Raw genomic sequence first — 26,542 nt, 5'->3', positions numbered from 1 at the left:
AACAAGTTTAGGAAATTTGCAATCAGTCTCTGTAGTTTTCAAACAGGTCTGAGCAGAGTTAATATTTAATAAATGTAAAAAGAAATAATTCTTCCTGAATCGCCTAATTCAGAATGCTCACACTGGGGACGGGCTGTACAAAATGTCTCCAGTACTGAAAATCCCCTATATTTTATTTTACTTACAAGTGGTGACAAACATCTTGAAAACAAATATCTTTCAAGGAAATCTGATGGAACAAAAAGTATTTTGTTCCAAATGTAAGGAATAAATCTTGTAAATTTTAAGTGGTTTCCCGAACAAGAAGTGTATGGAAAACGCCAAAAATGGTGTTTTTTTTTTTTCTAGGCATTTCTTCAAGAGCAGAATTTCAAAGACTTAAAAAGGTTTTGTTTTTGTTTTGTTTTACTTCTTAAACTACTAGCTCATTTATGGCAGACATTTAGAGCTTTTTAAAGATGTAGTGTGGATGCATTATGCTGGCCTCACTGGCTATGCTTATAGATATACCACATGCTGAACGATGTTATTTAATTATTTATACACAAAAAATTGCTCTAAAGATAATTGGATTAGTTGTGAAAATATTTCTGTCTTTCAGAAACATCTTTAGTCTCCAGTCAGTCTTGTGGTGAACATCAGGATTACTGAGTGTTCTGATGAAATAACCATAGTTATTACATGAAGAAGGAAAGAACAATTCTAAAAATCCATATATTGTAATTAGCATGTGCCACAATTATGCAAAATATGGTTTTCACCTATTTTGAATGAGCAGTTGAATCTTGAGCACCCCTTTACTGAGAGGTGCTACCTTGTTGTCAAATGCCTAGGTTTAAATGTTAGATTCAACATTTCCAGTAGAGTAGCTTTAGCCTCATCTGTTATATTTTTTGAGATTCTGTCTCTTAATGCAATAGGGGTATCTAAGCAATAAGTATTTTTAATATTTCTAATTGTTTTCTAGATTCTCATTTCAAATACCAAAGTTAAATTATTTTATTACAATGGTTTTGTTTTGTTTTTATTTTGAGACAGAGTATCACTAGAGTGCAGTGGCGTAATCTCGGCTCACTGCAACCTCTGCCTCCCAGGTTCAAGCGATTCTCTTGCCTCAGCCTCTTGAGTAGCTGGGATTACAGGCGTGTGCCACCACACCCAGCTTATCTAAATGTTTTTGAAAGGAAGTCACTTTTATCTATGTACATTCATATGCAATTTCAAATTACACATGAAAATATGTGCAGAAAGTAGATATCCAAGTGGGACCATTGTAAACATCAGAAATCTCAGGTGGATAAAAATCCAGGAAAAAGAGATACAGCATTACTTTTTTGTGATAAAGCCTGTAACTGAAAGACCAAATGTTACATACATAGCTTGTTTAGTCTTGAGACTAATATTATAAACCAATTAACTATCAATCAAAGGAGTTTTAATGAATAGACATACAAATTAGATGCTCTGCTGTAGACATTCTTACAAGGTCAATAGTTTATAAACGGATCAATAAATGCCAAGGCAGGTGAATCACAAGGTCAAGAGGTCGAGACAATCCTGGCCAACATGGCGAAACTCCATCTCTACTAAAAATACAAAAATTAGCTAGGCACAGTGGCACATGCTTGTAATCCCAGCTACTCGGGAGGCTGAGGTGGGAGCATTGCTTGAACCTGGAAGGCAGAGGTTGCAGTGAGCAGAGATGGTGCCACTGCACTCCCGCCTGGCGACAGAGCGAGACTCCGTCTCAAAAAAAAAGAAAAAAAATGCATGTCCACTTCTCTTCCTTGTTACTGCATGGTGCCATTTATTCTCTCCACAAAATTGCCAACCACTTCCTAATTTGTCTTTCCTTCTCCCTCTTGCCCAAATTAATGCAGTCATTGGTTCTCCACAGTGCAGTTAGAACGATTTTTCTTTTTTTACAGCTAAATTAGATCTTGTCAATTGGTAGTTGAGTTTCTTCCACATCTTTTTATTGCTCTAAGAAGAAAAACACTTAATAAATCATTAGCTCCTTGTGTGGTCTAATCCATACTAAACTCCTAATCTCTACACTGTAGTGAGGCTACAATCCTCAGCTCCAGCCAGAGATTGCTTAATTTAGATTGCAGCTGTGCCAGTTACTAGACGTGAGTTGACCTTATGTAAATTTATTAACCTCGCTGAACCTGGGTATTCATAAATGGGGCAAGCATCTACCTCACTAGAGGACAAAATGAACACAAAATGAAGCTGTGCATTTAAAACATTTCCACCAAAGCTATGTGCTCTGTGAATATGAAATCTCCCACTATCAAGCCTCACCATCTTCTTTTTAGCCTCTATATCCTTTGCCCAGTTCCTAAGGAATGCTGTGTGCCCTCCTGGCACAGAAACTCTGTGTGTGCTGTTTCTTTCTGAGGAAGCTCTTCCCTTACCTTCTGAACTCTCGTTGCATCTGTAGCACCCAACCCAAGCATTTCTTCCCAACAGAAGCTTTGATCCCTGACTCCACCTGCACTTTATCTCCCTTATCAGAACAGTAGTTGAACAGTCATTGATTTCATCATCTGAATAATGTCTGGCTCTCCTGAGACACTGTGGCTCCTTGAAAGCAAGGATTGAATTTGGTCACCTTTGCATCTCCGATATCCAGCACTGTGCTTAAAAATATGTATTGAATGAATAAATCCATGAGTTAATTAAATGGAATCAAACAAGTACAAATATTAAATGAATATGTGAACACGAACTTTAGCTTAGTATGGTCCAATGAATTCTATAGACCAAAATGAAATGTGAATTCTATTTGCATGTTTTTTCCTCCTGTCCATCACATTAAAAGGATGTTAGTGATAATGACAGTGATGATGATCATACCCAGCTCTCAAACATGCCTAATATATTTGAAGCGCTAAATGCATTTTGCATATATTAACTTATTTCATATTAGATAATAGCTACAAAAATTTCAAGTTTCTTGATTGTTAATTTTATACCACTGAATTATAACCCATTTCAAAATATTAACAAATTGATTTTAGTGTATTATTATTTTGAACATGTCAACTTGTCCAGAAATCTTGGAAAGTCTTGGAAAAAAATCATAATGTTAAGGTAAGAACTCAGACTTCTGGGGCAGAGAACATGTATGTACTCAGGTCAGGAATAAAACACACAAAACAATTCAGTGGGTCTTCACTATAAATAAACTATTAATAAATGTCGAATGCTACCATTAGAATATCCTTAGAATTTTAGATATGAGGAATAATAAAATATTCCTTAATTATATATATAGGTATATGTGTGTGTGTGTATATGTGTGTGTGTGTGTGTGTGTGTGTGTGTGTGTATTGCATATTCACTCTATGGCAAAGTCTTTACAAACATTTATTATATTATTCAATCCTCAAAACATCCTTACAGACTTTTTCCCATCTAATTACACAAGAGGATAAATGTAGTAGTATCAGCAAGGCTTCATAACTAGCCCCAGGTCACCCATCTTGTAAAGTGCTGTTTGAATTGAGTTTTCTCTGACTCTGAAACCCATGATGTTCTAACTGTACTTCCGACTACACTACGCTGGAAGAATGGAAATGGCTGGGATATGGATACAGTTGGTTATTTTCCTTTGCTCTTTTCAAATCAGTCAAGTTTAGATTAAGTTGTGTTATCTCTGCTGAGCTACTAACTGGGAGTCCAAACAGTTCTACTCCTTCACAGCTGTGTGAGCAGAGAGATATCTCTCAGACCAGATTATTTCCAAGTCTCTTATTATCTTGAAAGAGACAGGTTAGAACACATTTATTATATTTGATAAATATATAAATTATATTTGAGGTATAAGTAGATACATATTTTGACACTCAACAGCATAATTCAGTTTATGAAGAGGAAAAGACAACAGAAAAGAGAAAAACCTCATGAGCAAACACAAACAACATTCAAATCCAAACTAAATATGGATGGGAGACTCAATAATGATCACTGCACCGACCAAAAGGCAATCCTTAATTTTGCAAAAATATTTGCAGTGTAAATTTTTGGTCAGTTGGGGACTGGCTGCATTTTTCAAAAGCCACAAAATCATAACCATAGGAGTATTTTAAATGTCTATGATAACTACTTAGTGGTTCAGAAACTACAACTTTATAATTCAAACTTCCAAGGAAAATGGTTTGTTCTAAGTTTAAAAAAATCATGGAAGGTAAGCAATACAGGATTTTTTTTTTCAAATCTATTTACAAAAAGAAAAAATATGTAAGAAATATGCATTAAAGCTTTTCAATTTATAGTTTATTTTAAGCTAATATTTTCCCTTTTCTCAGTAACATACTATTAAGTTGTAGAGTGGGATAGTGTTGAGGGAGATATTTACATAATTTAATGTGCTACATGAATTGGTTGGTACAGGGAAAATTCTCTGCCATTTTTATTATTCAAATAATTTGGACAAAGTATCTCTGATCAAATTGCTTGACTAAATTAGGATGTCTATCTCCAACTTGCAAGATAATTTTGAAATGTACACTTCCAACTTGGCACAAGTATTTCAAAGAAAGCCCTCTCTTCCATGATAATTGTATTCCTCAACTCATTCAACAGTTTACTCTACAAATTTGTTCTTCACTAAGCACAAATGAGAGACGTGGCTTTGAAGACAAAGGGCAATAATCACAATGAAATTAACAGGCCAGAAAGCTAAGTCTTGTTTACAGTTAAATCTCAGTAGTTTGGAATGGAATGGAGACAACTCTCCAACTTTAGAAAGTTTTACTTACACTTGAAAGTATAAAATAATCTTCCACCACCATAAAACGCTTGCTGAGGAGGTAATTTAAAAGTTAAAAACAAAATGCCTGACACTTTATTTATTTATCAACAAATTAAATAAAGGACAAGAACATCCTGACGTTCTCCTAATTTCTCCACACTTGAAAGATCCCGAGAGTAAGTGATGAGTATAATTTAGCTCCCATCCTTTGTTGTAAAGGCAGTCATTTAAGCCATGAGACGTATTTGTTAGTTCTAAACATAAAACACAACGCATTGGCTTGTTTGAGATTCTGTTGTGATCATCCAACCAGTGCCACTTAGAATCACGCTTGGCTTTGAAGCCAAGAAGAGAAAAAAACACCAAAAATAAGAACTGAGTATAAGAGATGGTTTTGGAGCCAAGTAATCAAGAATAATTGTGAAGAAGTCATCTGAGGGCTACATGCAAACATATAAGCATTGTACATGTGCACAGTCTTATGTTCCTTGGGTTTAAATAAAATAATAAACAGATGTTGGTAAAAAAGTTTCAGGTCTTGGGTTGGCATCTAAGGGAAAGATAAAAGTGAAGAAACCACAACAGAAAAGAATACTAAGAATTGTACAACACAACCTTTAGTTTAAAATGCTGCCTGGCTAGAAAAGAACATTGCAGCCTATTCTAATTTACCACCACACACTTCAGAAACAGTTAAAGCAACAAAATAAAACAGAAAAAATAAAAATGCATATCATTTAAAAATTAAGACTGACAGCAACACTATTATTAATATAAGGACCTAAGAGGGTTTTTCATAAAATTCAAAATCTGTTGCTCTGTAGAGAATTATAAGCAAGTCTAATAAAATAGACCAAATCCTCAGACTTCAAAGAAGGGAAGCAAACTCTTTTTCTCCCCTGTATTCTCTCCTTGGTTCTGGTATCTTCCATTTATGATTAATAGTTACATTAACATTTTCCAATAATTGTTGCTATAGAGATATCATTGCTTAAATCTCTGTCATTTCAAACATAATAAAGTGCTGTCAAAAAGATATTTTTCTTAAGCTTGTTATTAACATTTGGAGTAGAAATTTAAGGGTTTGGCAAGTATTTGTGCAATAGAGGAGATCTGTAAGTCACTGTACTAACTGGCTGCCAAGTATTTGCTGAAGACCTACAGAAACATAGACCTGCATATACCTAGCAAGTTCTCCAGTCCTGCCATACCTAATGGTACTCAGTTAAATGATAATAGACAAAAATAAATAAATTAAATAAATAAAGGTAATGGTCCATTCTGAATTAGACTACCTTTGATATTGGCTGAAATGTATTAAAAGATCAGTAGACAAGTTCTGAGACCACCACATACAACACTGCCTCCTACCTCTGCCAGGTGGGGAGGAAAATTGTTACATGCTTTAAGGGATTGGTATTTGCAGCAGAGTAGAAGTAATCTGATTGCACCATCAGAAAAACATTTGAACATTCCAAGTTTCTGCCCCTTTACCCCTCTGAAAAATAATAACACTAATAAATAAAAATAACAAGGAAAAGAAACGGGAAACTTGGGGCAGCGGTGGGAAAATGGGAAACTTGATGTCCCATTGGAGTTGTCAGTATGAATGAGCTAGACAAAGAAGAATAATCCAGTTAAAAAAAGGTAAGGAAACTACAACAAAACACTTTGAGCAAGTGAGTTCACACACACACACACACACACACACAAAGAATATATTTCACAGGAAGTACAGCAGAGAGGTAAAGAGAGACCTTCAGAGAATTAGAAGGAGCTGTTCCTTGCGTAAAGAAATGCAATAGAAATTTCAAGCCTAGAGAGGAAAAAATGGTTCCATGCCCATCTAATTTATGTAGGCAAAACTGTATCTTGACAGCAAATATGACTTTTGGAAAATAGAGTTAATTAGACTTTACATTTTATTGTAGACAAACTGAAAATTTTTTTCTGCTTACCTCCTTCTTTTTCCTACCGCTCATTTTGACTGCGTCTTTTCAATCAGTTTCTCTCTTTCCCTCTGCTTCTCTCTTCTTCATTCATGGGTCTCTTAATAGAAAATGTAGATAATTTAGTGATCTTCACTATGTATTGCCTGGAAATCACCAGCCTAAATTCATTATTCCTCTAACCCATTTAATTTCCTTCCAGTTCTACGCGTCTATGTTTAGCTTATAATCTTCCAATTATCATTCAATTTCCTGGTACTTTGATACTAAGAAGAGAGTGCTCTGCATATTAGACATAAAAATAGGGTCACTGGAATGTCTACCCTTCATAAATTCAAATGTTGACCTTTACCTACCCAACTATGTTCTGAAAACTCACTTGGAAATTTTTGTCACTCAAATCAGTAAGGACACAAAATCCTGCTCTTGGCTGTAGTCAACTGTATTGAGAGTAGATCTATTTTAACCCGGTGCCCTGGATATTATGGTCCTTGATACTCAGGTTCTCCCTTGATGAGCAAACACAGTCTCTGCACTTATCTCAGATGTCTCTCCCTGTGCTATACATTCCTGAAGACAGTGTTTGGTATTTGCTCTCTATATGAAGTACCACAGCTTCAGTTGAGAGGTAGCCTCAGCTTCTCTGCCCAGTTACAGCCAAATGCATATACCTCGTTCCCCTTCTCCACTTGAGAAGAGGAGCCAGTGTCTTTTGAATTTCAAACAATCTTATGTGAGTTTCGTTTCAGAGAATTATGTCCTTACGGTACCTAGGGATGAGCTTAGACTGTCTCCTGAGGTAAACATTTTTTTTTTTTTTTTTTTTTTAGACAGAGTCTCACTCTGTCACCCCGGCTGGAGTACAGTGGCACGATCTCAGCTCACTGTGGCCTCTGCCTCCTTAGTTCAAGTGATTCTTGTGCCTCAGCCTCCCGAGTTACTGGGATTACGGGCACCCACCACCACGCCTGGCTAAATTTTGTCCTTCGTCACATGGTGGCAGGAAGGAAAAGTGCTGAGCAAAACGGGGAAAAGCCCCTTATAAAACCATCAGATCTTGTGAGAACTCACTCTTAAGAACAGTAGCATGGGGGTAACCACCCCCATGATTCAATTACCTCCCACCAGGTCCCTCCCACAACACATGGGGATTATGGGAACTACAATTCAAGATGAGATTTGGGTGGGGACACAGCCAAAATATATCAGGAGCTCAAACAACTCAGTAGGAAAATACTCTGGCAAACATATGGCAAACAGACATGTGAAAAGGTGCTCAACATCATTGATCATCAGAGAAATAAAAGCAAATCAAAACTGCAATGAAATATCATCTTACTCCCATTAAAATGTCTTGTGTCTAAAAAGACAGCCAAAAGCAAATGCTGGCAAGGATGTGGATAAAAGGTAACCCTCATACAATGCAGGTGGGAATGTAAATTAGTACAATCACTTTGGAGAACAGCTGGGAGGTTCCTCAAAAAAAAAAAAAAAAAAACTAAAACTAAAACTAGAGCTCCATATGATCCAGCAATCCCACTGCTGGGTACATACCCAAAAGAAATCAGTACATCAAAGAGAAATCTGCACTCCTATGTTTGTTGCAGCACTGTTCACCATACCTAAGGTTTGGAAGCAATCTATGTGTTCATCAACAGATGAATGGATAAAGAAAATATGGTACATAGACATAATGGAGTACTATTCAGCCATAAAAATGAATGAGGTCCTATTATTTGCAACAACATGCATGAAAGTGGAGGTCATTGTGTTAAGTGAAATAAACCAAGCACAAAAAGATAAACATTGCATGTTCTTACTAATTTGTGAGATCTAAAAATCAAAACAATTGAACTCATGAACATAGGTAAAGGATAGTTACCAGAGGTTTGGAAGCATAATGCAGTGTTGGGGGAAGGTGGGGATAGTTAATGGGTACAAAAAACACAGAAAGAATAAATAAGACTTACTATTTGATAGCACAGCAGGATAACAATAGTCAATAATAATTGCCCATTTTAAAGCAACTTAAAGACTGTAATTGAATTATTTGTAACACAAAGGATAGATGCACAAGGGAATGGATATTCCATTCTCGATGATGTGATTATTATGCACTGGAGGCCTGTATCAAAACATCTCATGTGCCCTATAAATATATAATCTACTATGTACCAACAAAAAGTAGAAATTTAAAAAAATTAAACATTCTTGGAAACTTAATATGAACTTCCTTTCTGGATTATAGTATTTTTGGAACTGTGCTCTGTATCACTTTTTTGCTACAAATGCTTACTCCATTAATTGGTTCATACTTAGCCTAAGGAATTTTGACTGTTGTTTTACAAAGTATTTTTTAATTTCTGGGACACCTATCTGACCATCTAAAGTCAATGGACCATCCAGTTTGACCTTACCAATTACATCTATGTTGGAAGCAACTCCACAGTAGAACTTATACTGTTTATTTGAATGGTCTACATTTCTTAACAAACACAGCAGGTTCACATTGATTGTGATTAGAACAAGAATCTAAATGTTCCTGGTTCTTTTGTACAACTTGCTCAGAGAGTTGGACTGTTTGTTATTGTTAAGAATTATTTCAGATTAATTGTGACCCTAAATTAAAGCTGGTATTTTTAAATAGAGATGCTTTCCATATTAGAATACATATTGAAGTAATTGCTCTTTCCTTTCTCAAAGTCAGTGTTGTTTTCCCAATTTTTCTTACATTAAGTTACTTAACTGGCAACAAGAAAAATCTGGTATAAAACAATTATTGTGCTATAATCTTCTTGAGAAATGATAATTATTATATCTAATCAACATGACTTATGTTACTATGGGTACTTGAAGTTATGTGATACAGAATATGCTTGTTTACCTGGAGATGAAATATATTATTAACATTCTGGTTGAAGTTCTTTACATGAACTAAGCAGTTATCCCCAAAGACATTGTATTTATGAACTCACTTTATATTAAAATATCATGTACATGTTTATCTGTTTTGTCCATAATAAACATGGACATGTCATTTCCTTAGCCCAGAATTTTTTATGAAGCTGTTGGGACATTTCACGGAAAACTGACTCGACATCTCAGAATTACATTATTCTAAAATAAGTCCTCCTTGATGTTACTCTCAATGATTTAGGCAGTGCATTAATATCATAGTTTCCCTTAATACTGTGTCATAGCTATATAAAGCAATATGTGATTGAACAAGGGGTTCCTCAACTGAATTTTGATGAGCTATTGCTGTTGCCTTCACCTTGATCTGCCACGTGGCCATAAGCTCCCTTTGCGATTTACTTTGCCATTCTTTTTCTCCATATAGCCTTTTCTCAAACTGAGAAAAACTATTTGCCACTGTCTGCATACAGCCCACATTGTTTTACCTTCATGCCTTTGCTTGGTTTTCCTGCCTACATAAAATACCTTCATTCACTCAATCCGAAATTCACTAAGCTCTACAATGTACTAAACCGTGTTCCAGCTTGAGAACAAAGAAGGAAGATGCTCAAGGTCCCTGCTCTTAAGGAGTTTGCCTTCTAGTAAAGGAGATACACAATAATCAAATAGACAAATACACGCTGTAATTTCAGATAGAGAGAATGCAATGAAGACAATAAAGCACAGGAATAAATCAGAAGAAAACAAAGCAGAGGAGATGAGAATTTCTGGTCTAGAATGACTGTCAGGAATGGCTGCTCTGAAAGAGTGAGAATTATGCAGAGGGCTAAATTGTAAAGGAGGGCTAAGTAGATGTAGTAAGTCAGGGTTCTCTAAAGGGACCAAACCAATAAGACATATGTATATATGAAGGGGGTTTATTAGGAGAATTGACTCGCGATCACAAGGTGAAGTCCCACAATAGGCTGTCTGCAAGCTAAGGGGCAAGAAAGCCAGTCCGAGTCCCAAAAGCTCAAAAGTAGGGGAGCTGACAGTGTAGCTTCAGTCTGTGGCCGAAGGCCCAAGAGCCCCTGGCAAACTACTGGTCTAAGTCCAAGAGTCCAAAAGCTGAAGAACTTGGAGTTCAATGTTTGAGGGCAGGAAGCATCCTGCATGCGAGAAAGATGAAGCCTGAAAGACTCAGCAGGTCTGCTCTTTCTACCTTCTTCTGCCTGCTTTATTCTTAGCCATGCTGGCAGCTGATTAGATGGTGCCCACCCAGATTGAGGGTGGGTCTGCCTCTCCCAGTCCACTGACTCAAATGTTAATCTCCTTTGGCTACATATTCACAAGCACATCCAGAAACAATTCTTTGCATCCTTCAATCCAATCAAGTTGACCCTCAATATTAACAATCACAGCAGGGTAAGGACTGAGACTGAGGAGAGAAGAGCTTGCTAGGCAGAAAGAGAAACATGTATAAAGCTTGTAAGACAGGAACAAACTTGATATGGTGGATAACCAGTCAGAAGGTCAGTGTAGCTGTATCCATAGTTAAGGAGAGAAAGAGTCAAGGGAAATATTTGGTATAAAATCTTGAAGGCCACACTAAGGAATTTCCTTTTTATTGCAAGTATAAATGAAAAGCTTTAGCAAGAGACTTAAGCAATCTGATTGACATTCTTAAAAGACCATGTTCATTGCTGTGTACAGAACAGAATGGTTGGGAGAAATATTAAAATATGGCAAGAGTCCAGACAGAGATGATGGCAGCGTGAATTTAGGATGATAGCCAAAGAGTTAGTAAGAGGTGATTAGATTTAAGCCAGGCTTTGGGGATAGAGCCCACATGGCTTGTTGGTGTATTACATATGGGAATGACAAAAATAGACTTGACCAGAATTATGTTGATAATTATGTTGATTGTTTCGCCTGAGCAACCAGTTGAATGACAGTTCCCGTAACTGCCAGAGGAGGAGTATATTTTGTGGATGGGAAGCACGGTTCTATTTTGTGAATGTTTATGAGAGATCAATTAGCTATTATCTCAGTATAAATAATTATATATCTATATTCACAAATATCTAGATGGAACCTCTCTCTCTCTCTCTCTCCCCCTACCTCCCTCTTGTTTTCTGTCATCCATTTCCACTTCCTACTAAATTGTTTATTTGTATATATGTCTTATTAATCTGTATTAGAAAGTATTCACTAACTTCAAGTCTTCAATAAATGAAAGTCAGCCAATATATGAAGAAGATGAAGAAGAAAAAAATGATGGATTCATCTAAAAACACAAAGATATTTGATATGACTTGCTCTCAGGAAGACCTAGAATCATGTCATTGAAGTCCATGATTTCTTTAACTAAAATTCCCTTTGTGCATTTGCTTCATTGTTCTTTATTAGAAGACCAGAAGATTCTTTGGTCTTCTGTTTTTTAAATAATATTTCTACTGCAAATGTGAAAGATGTTTGCTCACAGCTGCAAAGTGCGCATATTCAAAATCTCTTCAAAAATAGATTCAGAAAATGAATCTATTTCTGTTTCAATGATAAATTCTTAGAGATAGATAGAATTATTTTGCTTTGGTTTTCATCAGTTGCTTATCCCTGGCCCAAATAACACTGTAAACACTTTATGGCTGGAGATATGTTTGCTGTAACTGTGTAAATCCTCTAAAGTTTAGTGAGTATGCCATGGGTAATTTTCTATGGGACAGAACAAATGAAAGAATAAACTAATGATCAAATGAATGAATGGATGAATGAATGGCTTCAGGGTATAAATGACACAATTGAGGAGAAACATGGGAAATTCACTATACTAAAAGACAACAGAGTGAAATTTTAAATCCTTAATTATGTTGAAAGTTCCACTTACAGTAGAAAGTAGAAGTTTGTTAGAGACAATTACTTCCGTCACAATACCAGACTAACTAACAGTCATACTTTTCTTTCAAATCATCAAAGAACGGTGGATGCAAAGAAGCCTGAAATAACTAAATTACAAAAATGGATGAGGAGTTCTTCATAGGTAAGCAAAAAGCAGGGGCTTCTTTTGTACTTGGAGCAATATTTTAGTCTTAGCATGAGCAGCAGAGGGAGAGGCAGGCCTGATAATCAGAAAATAGTCCATGAGACCATGAGAAACCAGCTGAAATTTAAACACTGTATGGGTTGACATGATGGATTGGAATTTAAAAGATCTCCAAAAGCAAACATCAATCTCCCATCTGACAATTATCTCTCATGAGGATTTTGCTGAGTTTATATCAACGGGAAGAATGAGAGAGCAGAGGAAAACAGTACAGTCTCACATTGTGCCTGAGCCCGGGCACTGCTAGCGTTGAATAAAGAGGTAAACTAAAACTCACGCTGCAACTCAGCTGTCTGCCAGTTCAAATCTTGTAGGATCAAAATGCTCAACTCCCTTTGCTACAATACAGGGTGTTATGGACTGAGAGGAAGGAGAAATATAGATCTCTTTCACTGCAATTTAAACTTTACACTAGTTAAATGACCCAATGCTAGTCTAGCTCTACTCATGGTGAAATCTAAATGATCAATCCCTCACCCTAGCTGCCTGAAAGGGAAAAGGTATGGAAACTCTGGAAGAAAGAAAACAAAACGTGTTGTCTAGTTTAGTCTATTCTATATTTTTGTTCAAAATGTCCTGCAAATAAGCAGAAATCAAAAGACATACAAAAAGACAGGTTAAACTGACCCAAAAATGAAAAAAAACAGCAAATACAAGCAGACACAAAGATGAAGTGGATGTTTTAATTAATAGGACTTAAACAAATCTAAATATGTCAAATAGCTAAGAGGCAAATAATTTACCAAATGGTAAAAGCCCTAAAAAATGACTGAATTAAAATTCTAGAAGAAAAAAATTCAATATCTGAAATTAAAAATTTATCAAATGATTTTAATCAGTAAACTTGAAGACAATTTAATACATGTTACTTGCATTAAAACTTTGAGACAAAGAAAAAATAGCTAAACAGAGCGTCATAGACATGTTAGGACCATGTCAAATAATCTAAACACATAATTGGTGTCCCTGAAGTGAAAGAGCATGGGCACGGAAGTATTTGAAGACATACCTGCGAAAATTTTTCTATATGTAGTGATTGAAATCAGTGCACATCTCAGAAGCTCAGGGAATCCCAAACACGATAAATACATAAACAAAACCAACAAATAAAAACCCATCATTCCTACATGTAGCATAGTCAAATTCAGAAAATCATAGATAAGAAAAATATTTTGAAAGAAATCTGAGAAAAGTAGACACATTACATTTAGGAAATAACAATAAGAGATAATTGATGTCTTATAAACCCAAAGCATTTTCAATCTAATTTTGTATTTGATTAGCTAATACAAAAGTGTCACTGCATTTTTTTTTTTTTTTTTTTTTTTTTTTTTTTTTTTTTGAGACAGAGTTTTTCTCTTGTTGCCCAGGCTGGAGTGCAATGGCATGATCTTGACTCACGGCAACCTCCTCCTCCTGGGTTCAAGTGATTCTCCTTCCTCAGCCTCCTGAGTAGCTGGGATTACAGACACCACCACACCCAGCCAATTTTTTGTATTTTTGTATTTTTAGTAGACATGGGGTTTCACCATGTTGCCTAGGCTGGTCTCAAACTCCTGACCTCAGATGACCTACTGGTCTCAGCCTCCCAAAATAGTGGGATTACAGGCGTGAGCCACCGTGCCTGGTCTCACTGCATTTTTAACTGTATTTGTTTATAAAAAGTAATAGAGACATAGCCCAAATTAGATGAAATTGTATCTTGGGAATCTGTCTCACTTTTTCCCCCATTGTCTCCCTCCCACCAAAACATACAAAATGGGTTCAATATATGCAGATGCTTATTAAAGAGTGATGATATTTAGTTCATATTATAAGTTCAGGAGACTGGTGGCAGAGAGAAAAAAAAACATCAAATGCCTTAGTTATGCTTTCATTGTAGTCATTAATTTAAGCTTTTAATTGAAAGATATTGCCTTAATTTTTCCATTGAAGAAAGATGGAAATATTTGAAAATAATGAAACTTCAGGTGGAGAAATTGTAGAACTTAGAATCAATGGCTATAGGTTTTAGCATTTTGATGGTGGTTTTGATGTTTTGACATTAACGTGATTTTTTTCAGGGGACAGTGTTGACCATGCTATGAATGATGGTATATTTTATAAGGTGGAAATCTGGAGTTCTATGCTTTTTTTTGTATAGTGTTTTTGAAAATAATAATAACAAGTGACATTGTTTGTTCTCAGCCTGTTACCTTATAGGAGTAGAAAGTAAAACAGTGAATTCTCATTTTGATTTCTTTTTTATTTTTTCATATAAATATGCAAAATTGGGCATTCTTTACTCCAAGAGAGGACAGAAGTAATTTTATTGTTTTATCAATGATGTATTGGAAGCATTATGTGTTTTGATGGAATGAGCTATATTTGTGAAACATGTGGTTTTTAAATCCATAATATAACAAATTTGGTTATAATCTGTGCTTTAACAGATTATGAAGTATTCTACTTTTTCTTTTCTTTAAACAAGATTATTCCTCTAGAGCTGTTTGCTATTCCAGATATACTCTATCTAATTATTATATTAACTTTGCACAGTATTTCAACTGGATCAAGAATTAAATAGACCATTTCATTTAGAAATCTGTTGTTAAATTTTTAATTTTCATGATCAAAAATCAAATGTATAAATAAATATGTAATTAATTAATTTAGGAAGACTCACTACTATGCTCCCAACCACCACCAAGCTTGTCTAGTGTTTTGTAGACTGAATTTCTTATATTTATATATATATAATTCACTATATATTATGACTAATTTTTGTGGCTCAAACTTTACGCTTCTTCAATTATCTCGGTTATGAAAACTAAAACCAGCACTGTCACCAAAACAAAATAACTATTAGAGGGCCTAGAGAGAAATATATTAAAAAAACAAAAATAAATTAAAATATATGAACAGTTATGGATATGGGGAAATACAAATAGAAAAATAAAGTAAAATAAAGGACAAAGTTCACAGGAAAGAAAAATGTCAAATCAGCTTTTACATCTAGTGGTTGATTACAAATATGGCTATGAGAATCCCACCAATCAAAACAAAGACTTAAATAGGGTCATAGTGTCCATTATTTAAAAATAAACTTCTAAGAGGAGTACAGATTTTGGAACAACAAAATTAGAAAGAAATACTGCAGAATGGCACTAAGAAAGGAGCCACTGCTGTATAGTTACAGATGATAAACTACAGTAAATCACAGTATAGTGGACCCTGTCTTTCACATACAACAGAGGGCTGTATTTTTCTAACATTCCTCAGAAAAGCAAAGAAGTATACATTCAATGCTCAGCTCAATAAAAGCAATTCTATGAGGAGCCAAAATTATTAGGTGGAAAAATATAGACCTCCCCTAGACTAACATAATGCAAAGATAAAATTTTGGGCCAGGCATGGTGGCACATGCCTCTAATACCAGCACTTTGGGAGGCCGAGGCAGGCAGATCATGAGGTCAAGAGATCGAGACCATCCTGGCCAACATAGTGAAACTCCATCTCTACTAAAAATACAGAAATTCGCTGGGCGTAGTGGCACGTGCCTGTAGTCCCAGCTACTTGGGAGGCTGAGGCAGGAGAATCACTTGAACCAGGGAGGCAGAGGTTGCAGTGAGCGAAGATCGCGCCACTGCACTCCAGCCTGGTGACAGAGTGAGATTCCATTTCAAAAAAAAAAAAAAAGAGAGAGAGAGAGATAAAATTTTAAGTCCTTGGTGAAATTGAAGCAGTCCATGCATTATAGGTAATCATCAACAGACTCATATTTAAGTTTATTTTTATCAATGGTATTATTTTTAATTGACCATTTGACAAAACATTCTTGAATGAGATTATATTTTCTGGCTGGAATACGAAAGAGGGGAAACTTTATTTCCAAATAAAGGCAAATCCATATTCTTTGACTATCAAATTAGTTGATAATAGAGTTAATATCAACTTATAAAATAAAGTGCTTATAGGTGTCAGGATTAGATAGTAGACTACACTGAAAGATAAAGAAATGCTGACTCTCAATGGGTCAGCACAGTAAGAATTTCTTTCGATGCCAATCTGGAAGCTTCCCTAGTGGATTGCTTCCAAGACCATGTTGCTACTGGGCGAGACGGAAGTCTTGGCTTTCATGGACACTATGGAAGAGAAAGAGGAGTCTGAAAGATTCTGAAGAATGGTTTTTACATGTTGCCCAATAGGATTAACATCACATCTGTCCACATTTTACCTGCTAGGAAAATTGTTCTAACAAAAATATAAGGAAGGCTGGGAGGCTAAAAAATGTAGTCTTTCAGTGGGTTCTGGGAAGAGGAAACGGTGTTGGGAACATAAAGCATTTTCTTTGTTGTTGTTCTTAACCAGAAAATGTACCTGAATAGATTTTTAACTCACTTGTAAAAAAAACTAAGATGACTTCGATGCATAGATTAATGTTGATGAACAAGTCCCCGTAGATCCACATTAACAGGTTTCTATAACCATGGCTACAATACATTTCCCTAAAGAGGTTTTTGCATAACAGAAAAGAGACGAAACGTTGTCTCCGTAACCCCTCCAAAAAATAGAATATGTAATTTGTCTAGTATATTTAGGTAATAAATCAATAATCTTAATGTGTAACTGAAAATAAAACAAATTGTTATAAACTTCAGTTTGGCTTTCTTCATAAACTGAGATACAAAGATGTCTTAATGTAAGTTTTATAAGTCTAATCACTCTTATAAAGCTTTTATCAGTAACCAAAGCAGCTATTAAATAATGTCGACATTATGTTGGAAGATTCTGATCTGCCCATTTTTCCAACTAGTTTATTGCAGAATAGTGTTTAAAATAAGAGCAGAGATTTCCAAATAACTATTGTTAATTATCTGGTAGGAAATCGTGCTTCTTCTGATACTGTAAAGAATAAAAAATCTTGCATCCAAATAATGGATAATATGAAATTTCCAGAAAGCAACAATGATAACCGATTTATCAAAAGTGAGGAGTATTCATTACTGAAATGTCTCAAAATTTCACAAGATCATTGTGACCACAGAGCTCACTATTGACCATAGATAAAACGGCCATCTTATTTTACTGTATGTATGTATGTATGTATTTAATTTCTTTGTGTTTGGTCATGAAGGTTATTGTAGAAAACCTGCAAACCCTTAAGAAAGACAACCTGACAAATATTCCCATAATCCCAACATTCAGAGGCAACTGTGGAATTTTGTTTTATCCGATAATTTATTCATAGTTTATATCATGATGATAGATATTATTGCTGGCTCCTAAATATTGGCTAAACATTTTGACAAAGAATTTCCTATTTCATTTATATAATTATGTAAATATTACTCCTGTGTAAGAGACACCATATAATTATATCATAATTTACTTAACCATTCTCCTAATATTGGACATTTAGATATTAGGATATTTTACTATATTTATTAAGATAGTATTCATCATGGTAGTCTTATCAGAGTTCCCAGAAGAAAATTTCTGGGTCCAAATGTATCAGCATTTTCAAAGTTTGGAGTATGTATTGCAAATTTGTGTTCTATTCATGTTTCTCTATCTTCTCTCTGGAATTCCTAGTGGGTTTTTTTTGCTCTTAAAAAGTGTACAAATCTTAAACTAGTTAAAATATCTTTTCTGTCCTTTAGATGTAGAACTTTTCATGCTCTACAGTTTATAACAAAACTTTGTATATGATTTAATTTATGCTTCATAAACATGCTTTGCAAGATTAGGATGATATTTCCATTTTCACAAGGGAAGGAAGAGGGATGTTAAATTTCTTGCTTCTGGTTCTAAGACTAATAAATAACACGGTCAGAATTTGGATCTCTAGCTCCTGCCTCCTACTCCAAGGCGTTTTCAATTACGATAGGACTACAAGGTACAGTGATTCATGAGAATTCAAACTGCTTACCTTTTGTAATAAAATGCAGCAACATTGGTCCTCACTTTCAAAAGGGAAAGCAACATTATGTCAGATATAATTTAAATGTAATAACAATTGCTTAACTTGCAAGGCAGTGAGAACATGTGGTACCCTTTTATAGAGACTTTGTTTTTAAAAGTTAAACTACATCAGCTTTTCCTCAGCGCTGTATCTGCGATTCCTGAGGAAAACTTAGAATCAAAAACGCTTTTCAAAAAATCAAGTACTTGTTTTTTTTCATGTTTTGTAGGTTTTCTTTGAATTATGAAAAGAAAATCCTTCTAATGTATGCATAAACAAAACCAGCTTTTGTCACTAGCACCCTGTAGAAACCAAAGATGAACATTAAATTACTCTGAGCACATGGCTACTTGCCAGTAATTATTCAATACGAGGTTTAACCAAGTTTATCTAGAATACGAGGACAATGTATACACAGCTAAAGGGAAAGACATGGTTACAGTAATTATCTGGCATATTCCCACAGTATAGACAGTCAGTCTGTCTCATTCAGAGTAAAGAATAATGACTGAGCACATTTCTTTTGCCAAAAGGAGTTATTTGGCAAATCACCTCAATGTGCCTCATCAGACGAACATTAAATCTACAAGATGCCAAAAGAGAAAGAAAACATGACTTCCTTGGTATTGGAAAGCATACAGAAAGCACAGCCTACGGGAAGGACACTCTAGAAGAGAATGGGCCAGAATCAGGGAAATTGCCTTAACATTCTGTGATCCTTTCTGGGGCTTGTGAATTGAGATTCTAGAGTCTCTTCGTCATACCTCTCTTACTGCTTCATCAATTCTTCCCATGAAGCTTCTGGTCTTTTCTTAAATGTCTTTTTTGCTAGGTAATAAAGATCTAACTTCTCTATAGACAGTGGTTCCCCTTTATCCAAAACCCCCAGTGGATGTATGAAACTGCAGATAATACCGAACTTTATATACAGAGAGTCTCTAACTTATGATTGTTCAATTTAATGATTTTTCCACTTTACTATGGTGCAAAAGCATTGTTTTTCTCTTCAGTACAGTATTCAATGAATCATGAGATAGTCAACATTTTATTATAAAGTATGCTTTGCACTAGATGACTTTGCCTAACTAGGCTAATGTAAGTGTTCTGAGCACATTTAAGGTAGGCAAGATTGATCTATGATGTTTGGTAGTTTAGGTGTATTAAATGCGTTTTTACTTAATAATTTCGGTGGATAATGCATTTATCTGGACATAACCCCATCGTAAGTCAAGGAGCATCTGTATACATGTTTATTTTGATCTGATAACCAAGACACAATTAAGTGACTAACTTGAAGAAGGCTCATACAACATGGATATGCGGGACAAAGGGAAGATTTACATCCTGGGCAGGACGGAGGGGTGTGGTATGAGAGTTCATCACACTCTTGAGAATGGCGCACAATTTAAAACATATGAATTGCTTATTACTGGAATTTTCTATGTAATGTTTTTTGACTATGGTTGATCACAAGTAACTGAAACCATGGAAAGCAAAATTGAAGATGAGGGGTGGGATACTATAATTCCAGAGCTATAGTTTATCTGATGACTAATTCAATACATTATATAATCCCATCTTGAAATTTTCTTTTGTGTTGCACATAAGAAGAAGAGACTGATTGAGAAGCACCAGGCTTGTTTACTGTTGACAACAATAATACATATCTCAGTACCCTCTGCAGATAATCAATACCCTTTCTAGTTTGTTTTCCCCTTTGCTCCAATTTCCTTGAGATTATTTTTAAAGGAAGCAACACTGATTTACTATCGTATAAATGTTACTTCTATGGACAAGAGTGTTATTCATTCTAAATATAAGAATTTTCTTAAGTTCAGGAGTACATGAGCAGATTTGTTACATGAGTAAACTTGTGACATGGGGGTTTATTGTACAGATTACTTCATCACCAAGGTATTAAACCTAGTACCCAATAGTTATTTTTCCTGATCCTCTCCTTCCTCCCACCCTCCACTCTCTGATAAGACCCAGTGTGTGTTGTTCCATTCCTAAAACCAACACAGAAATGATAGCTATTCTTTTTCTTGCTTAACAGATAATATTTCTGAAAGATTCCATTAGATTTTTCTTTGGTCGTTTATTTTGGTATAGCAGATTGATCAATGGGTTGGATTCTAGAGGCAATTTCTCCAGGCTCATATATTTCCTTCACTGTTTATTAACTATATGTCTTATCTTTCTTGGCGGTAATTTTCTCATTTTCATAAGAGAGATAATGGTTTCTGCCATGTAGGAATTCTGTGAAGAATATATAAGATGATTTATACAAAAGCTTAATATTGAGCCAGATGCATGGAAATGTGTTAAGACATATTCATGATTAGAGGTAGTAGCATGTCAAACATACACACTCGCTAGACTTAGATTTATTGTGGGATCTTACGCAAATTACTACTTCATGTTACTTGTTCTAGTTTTCCTTGTCTATAAATTAGAGAGATAGTACTGACCCCACAGGTAGTTAGGTGATATGAGAACTAAATGAGTCCATTCATACAAAGTGTTGTAACATTTTGTGGCTCATGCATGGTAAGTGCTCACAAAATTAACTACTGCAAATATTATTTATCCATCCGTGCTAAAAGAATTTTCCAGGATAAATGGAAAACAAGATGAAAAAACATGAAACTCTACATTAAAAAGGGCATATTTAATTGTGAATTATTTATAAACACTGCTGCATTTGAATATACAGAAAAATAAAATTTAAATATCTCAACACAGAAAACATTATCACTAAACATACTGTCAGTGTCTCCCATGGGGTGAATTGTAAAAGACTGTAGATGATTATCAGCCCCAATCTCTGCCTTCTGCTTCCAAGAAGTCAATTTTAGGTTTGAGTTATAAAAAGCATTTAGAAGCACTTTAAAGTCCACTTTTCTAATTTCCATTGTCTATTTGCCCAAATTTTAAAGAAAGGCTACTATATACAAAGTCATTTAAAAAAAATGAGTTCGATTTTTTTTTTATCATAGCGTACTTTTTGGCTCCTGACTGGACCCAGGCGGATATGCCTATCTTTTGAGATTCAAATGAGGATTCGAACTCTGTTCCTTTTGAAGAGACGTTCCTAATACTGTTTCTAGCCCCTACCTGGAATCAGGGGTTGGGACACACATTTTGCTTTCCCAATCCCTATTCAGTTTTTAGATCCTGGTTCTACTGTCTTGATTCAGTGTGTAGATGGTCTGCCACCTTGGTATATAGCCAAATATTAAGTTCTTGTTTCTCATCTCCAAGTCCACCTTTTAATATTCTGCCCTGTGATATTGTGCAGACCATATTTCTCCTTTGCCATCTGCCTGTCTGCTACCTATAACGCAGTAGATGGCACTAAGGGGAGACTGGAAGCCTGGGGACTCATGAGTTCTGTTTGCTCCCTGTTGTTAAAAGCACCACTCCCATAACAGGTCTTCATGCCAACAGCAGCATGTGCTCACAGTTCCCAGCTTCATCTAGCTTGCTGGGTCTAGTTTCCACCTTCATTAGCACTCCCAGAACCCACTCAGAAGGTTGCCTCAGAGGTATCCACCAGACAGCACCCCTTCTTAGACGTCTGAGTAGAAGCTTTCACTTTCAGGAGCTCTCTCCTGTGAATTCCAGAGGTATGGAGCTGAAACACGTCCTCTTCTCCTTGTGTAGGTCCCAGCTGCCCAGTCCTCTCCTCTAAACTTCTAGTATTTGAAAATGTTCAACAACTTCTTCCCTTTCTTCCTGCATCTTGACCAAGATAGCCTTCACATTCCTCTCACCTTCACTAAACTTTAGACAGATTACATCATGACCATAAGCTTCTGACCTCTCTTTTCTTAGAGTATTTACAGTAAAATGCTGGCAATGGTAAATTCTTTCTTTGCCCCTTTTACAACCCAGAAATGTCTTTCTCAAAGACCTGGGAGCCACCTCCCTTGAAATCTAATCATTAAGGAAGACAAGTGTCCCTTTTTCCCATTCTTTGTGGGAGGGTAGGAGGCTAACCTCAACAAACAACAATTAGCAAACACAGATGCTCTAACGACTTGACCAACTTCCCCTTCTAGCTACATTTCCACTAGTTTATCCCAGAAATTAAAAACCCTCCTGTTTCTGCAGAAACAAAAAGTGGGAGGGTTGAATTCAGTGCTGTTCTGAAGTCTCTCTCCTTTATTGCTATAACCCAAATAAAGTCTGTCTTGTCCATTTTAACAAGTGTTTAGTACAATTTCACTTTGATAATCGTTTCTCACAGTATCATCTCAGCGTTTCCCCTTTGCCTTTTCTATCCTCCCATACCTGAATAATTGATTCTTTGTATTAAATCCTGTTAAAAAAACAAACAAACAAACAAATATTCCTGTCTGGAACCTTCCCGATACGGTGTGCCATCCTTTTTTAGCTGTCAACAGGTGGAGGACTCATCATTTATCACTTACTTCTAAAAAAAAAAAAAAAAAAAGACACCCCCTCCCCTCAAAAATTCAAACACAGAAAACTGGTAATAAAAGGCTGTTTTATATAATCAGGTTTAAAAATATTGGTGGGTAGAAATGTTTGTATCATACTGATGCCAAGAACATAATACTGAAGAGTATTAGCAATATGGTTTGGCTCTGTGTCTCCACCCAAATCTTCTGTTGAATTGTGATCCCAAGTGTTGGAGGTGGGGCCTGGTGGGAGGTGATTGGATCATGGGGGTGGTTTCTAATGGTTTAGCACCATTGCCCTAATGCTGTCTCATGATAGAGTTCTCATGAGATGTGGTTGTTTTATTCCTATTTCAAAGTCTTTAAACTTTTTTCATTAAATATTTTGTTTACTAAACTAAAATTACTTATGCATACAAATATTTCTGAACTTCCATGGTATTTTCAGTTAGTATCACATAATTTACCACTTGCTTGGACACTCCTAATTATATTATTGATTCTTGCATATATCTTGCCTCACACACTATGTTGTAATTTCTCATTTTAAAATTGCCTCCTATTCATTCCATTGGTGGGGAAAGGATTTCTCTACAGTGTTATGGGAATGGCAAAATACTAATACTTCATACTGGACAAGTGAGATCAACAGCAGTGTATTAGTTACATATACTCACACACCAGGGGAGAAAGAAACCATGCCACACAGGGCCACATGGAGCCTGTGCTCAGCAAAAGAGCTCCTTCATTCTCTTTCTTCCTCCAGCTCCCACCATGTAAGAGGTGTTGCTTCCCCTTTGCTTTCTGCCATGATCATATATTTCCTGAGGCCTCCCCAGCCATGCTGCCTGTACAGCTTGCAAAACTGCGAGTCAATTAAACCTCTTTTCTTTATAAATTACCCTGTCTCAGGTATTTCTTTACAGCAGTGAGAGAATAGACTAATACAACTAGTTATATGCTTCAAAGTCCCTTGCTCATTTCAATAAACTTGACCTCTAGGTTCTAATATGGATAATTAGCTTGCTTTTCCCCTCCCTTCAGGAGGACAACAGAATACACAAATATTTTCTGATGCAGCATAAGTCAGCTCTTGGATTTGTTCCGCTCCTGCCTTTGTCTCCATCTGGCACCTCTTCTCTCACCTAAATGACTAACCACTGCATTTGCCTAAAGAAAAATAGAGTCCCAAAGGGGAATTTTAAGAAGACAAACCCGGCCAGGTGTGGTGGCTCATGCCTGTAATCCCAGCACTTTGGGAGACCAAGGTAGGCAGATCACAGGGTCAGGAGCTCGAGACCCAGCTGGCCAACATGGTGAAACCCCATCTTTACTAAAAACGTACAAAAATTAGCTAGGCATGGTGGCGGGCGCCTGTAATCCTGTGTCAGGAATTGATTCCTTCCAGTGGGTTCTTGGTCTCCCTGACTTCAAGAATGAATCCGCGGACCCTCGCGGTGAGTGTTACAGCTCTTACAGGTGGTGTGTCCGAAGTTTCTTCCTTCCAGTGGGTTTGTGGTGTTGCTTGACTTCCGGAGCGAACCTGCAGACCTTCACAGTGAGTGTTACAGCTCTTAAACGTGGCAGGACAGAGTTGGAGTTATTTGTTCCTCCTGGTGGGTTCTGGTCTCACTGACTTCAGGAGTGAAGCCCCAGACCTGAGCATTACAGCTCATAAACTTAGTGGGCACCTAGAGTGACCATCAGCCAGATTTATTGTGAAGAGTGAAAGAACAAAGCTTCCACACCCCGGCAGGAAACCCAAGCAGGTTGCCCAGGCTGGCTCAGGTGGCCAGCTTTTATTCCCTTATTTGGCCCCACCCACATCCTGCTGATTGGTCCATTATACAGAATGCTCATTGGTCCATTTTACAGAGTGCTGATTGGTGCGTTTACAAAACTTTAGCTATACACAGAGCACTGATTGGTGCACTTACAATCCTTTAGCTAGACAGAAAAGTTCTCCAAGTCCCCACCCGACCCAGAAGCCCAGCCAGCTTCACCTCTCAATCCCATGTACTGGGGAGGCTGAGGTGGGAGAACTGCTTGAACCCAGGAGGCAGAGGTTGCAGTCAACAGAGATGGCACCACTGCACTCCAGCCTGGGCGACAGAGCTCCGTCTCTGGGGAAAAAAAAAAAAAAAAAAAAAAAAGACAAACCATACAAATAAACTCTTGTCAATAAGCAGGCAATTCACAGAAATGTTTGATTTGTTGTGTAGTCACTATCACTACCCTCCAGCTGTTTTTTAAAGGCATGATGAACCAACTATTGTGGTTTTAAGCAAAGTGGTGGAGAGGAAGTTCTACTGCTATAAAAAGAAAACCAATCACAATGTTTCTAAATTTTGCTTCAGTTGTGCTTTAGACCAGTTGATATAAAGCAAAAAGTAAAATGTTAAAAATCTTGTAAGCTCTCGGCTCCCTTTTTTTTGGTAGTGCAATTTATGTTTCCTCTTAGCTCCTCTAACTGCTGTGATTTGAAACCTTTCTAATTGACTTCTTAGAATCACCGTGGTGCAATTTAAAGGCAACGTTTTGCAGTTAAGAAAAAGAAAGAGGAATTGAAAGGGGTGTATTTATAACCTTGGTCATAGGTATCCTAGGAGTGTTTCTGTTTTAATAATTAATTAGCTTATCAGTTCAGAAATGTTAAAATGACTTTTGGAATCCTGTGCTCTGAGGCTGTTGGCACCATGCATATTTCCTGACTGGTTTCCTTAACTTTCCGTTGAATTTTTTTCTCCTTGAAACTAAAATCATTTAATGAAATCTGACACTTCAAGGCCACCGACTGATCTTCTGAGCAGAAGGTATGCAAAGGTGGCCAACTTCATTAAATTATAGCCCCTGTCCAGGTTAGGAGACATCATTTTAAGGCAGACAAAGTGCAATGCAGCCAGGAATGCTAAGAGACATAACTAATAACACGGAAAAAAAGAATAATGTGAAAAAATCTGAAGGGAAAAAAAGTTCAACACACAGAAAAGCGAAGATCAGGAGGTGGGGGAAGGAAAAGGCACACGTGCAATTTTTTTCCCACTTATTCTATTTCCTTTATGTTCCCTAGTTCAGGGCCGCTGGTAGAAGATTGATACATTTATTAATTCTCCATGCAGAAAGACAAACAGTGGACTCAGTCCATTGGGATTGCAATGTCTGGCCCCAAGTGTCCCTGTGGAATCTTCCAAAGTTGCCTAATGGTCTTTGACCAACACAGACCCATTTAAGAAATACAGTATCCATTTTCTAAAATCTCACTCAGACTCATACATAAAATAAAATCATCCTGTCACAATGCACTGGCTTTCCCTCCAGTTCTTCCTTTTATTTCTCTTGGTTAATTTAAAACACAGGGCTGGGAAAAGAAAAGGAAGAAAAAACAATTTAAAGGATGTTCAAGATAGTCTTTGTAATATGATTTTTTCCCATTCAAATTGCAAGAATGTAGTCAAATACACCATT

Source organism: Pongo abelii, chromosome 19, assembly GCF_028885655.2.
Source record: "Pongo abelii isolate AG06213 chromosome 19, NHGRI_mPonAbe1-v2.0_pri, whole genome shotgun sequence".
In the NCBI taxonomy this organism is placed as follows: Eukaryota; Metazoa; Chordata; class Mammalia; order Primates; family Hominidae; genus Pongo; species Pongo abelii.
The sequence above is the reverse complement of the archived record's forward strand: the minus strand, read 5'-3'. Positions refer to the sequence as shown.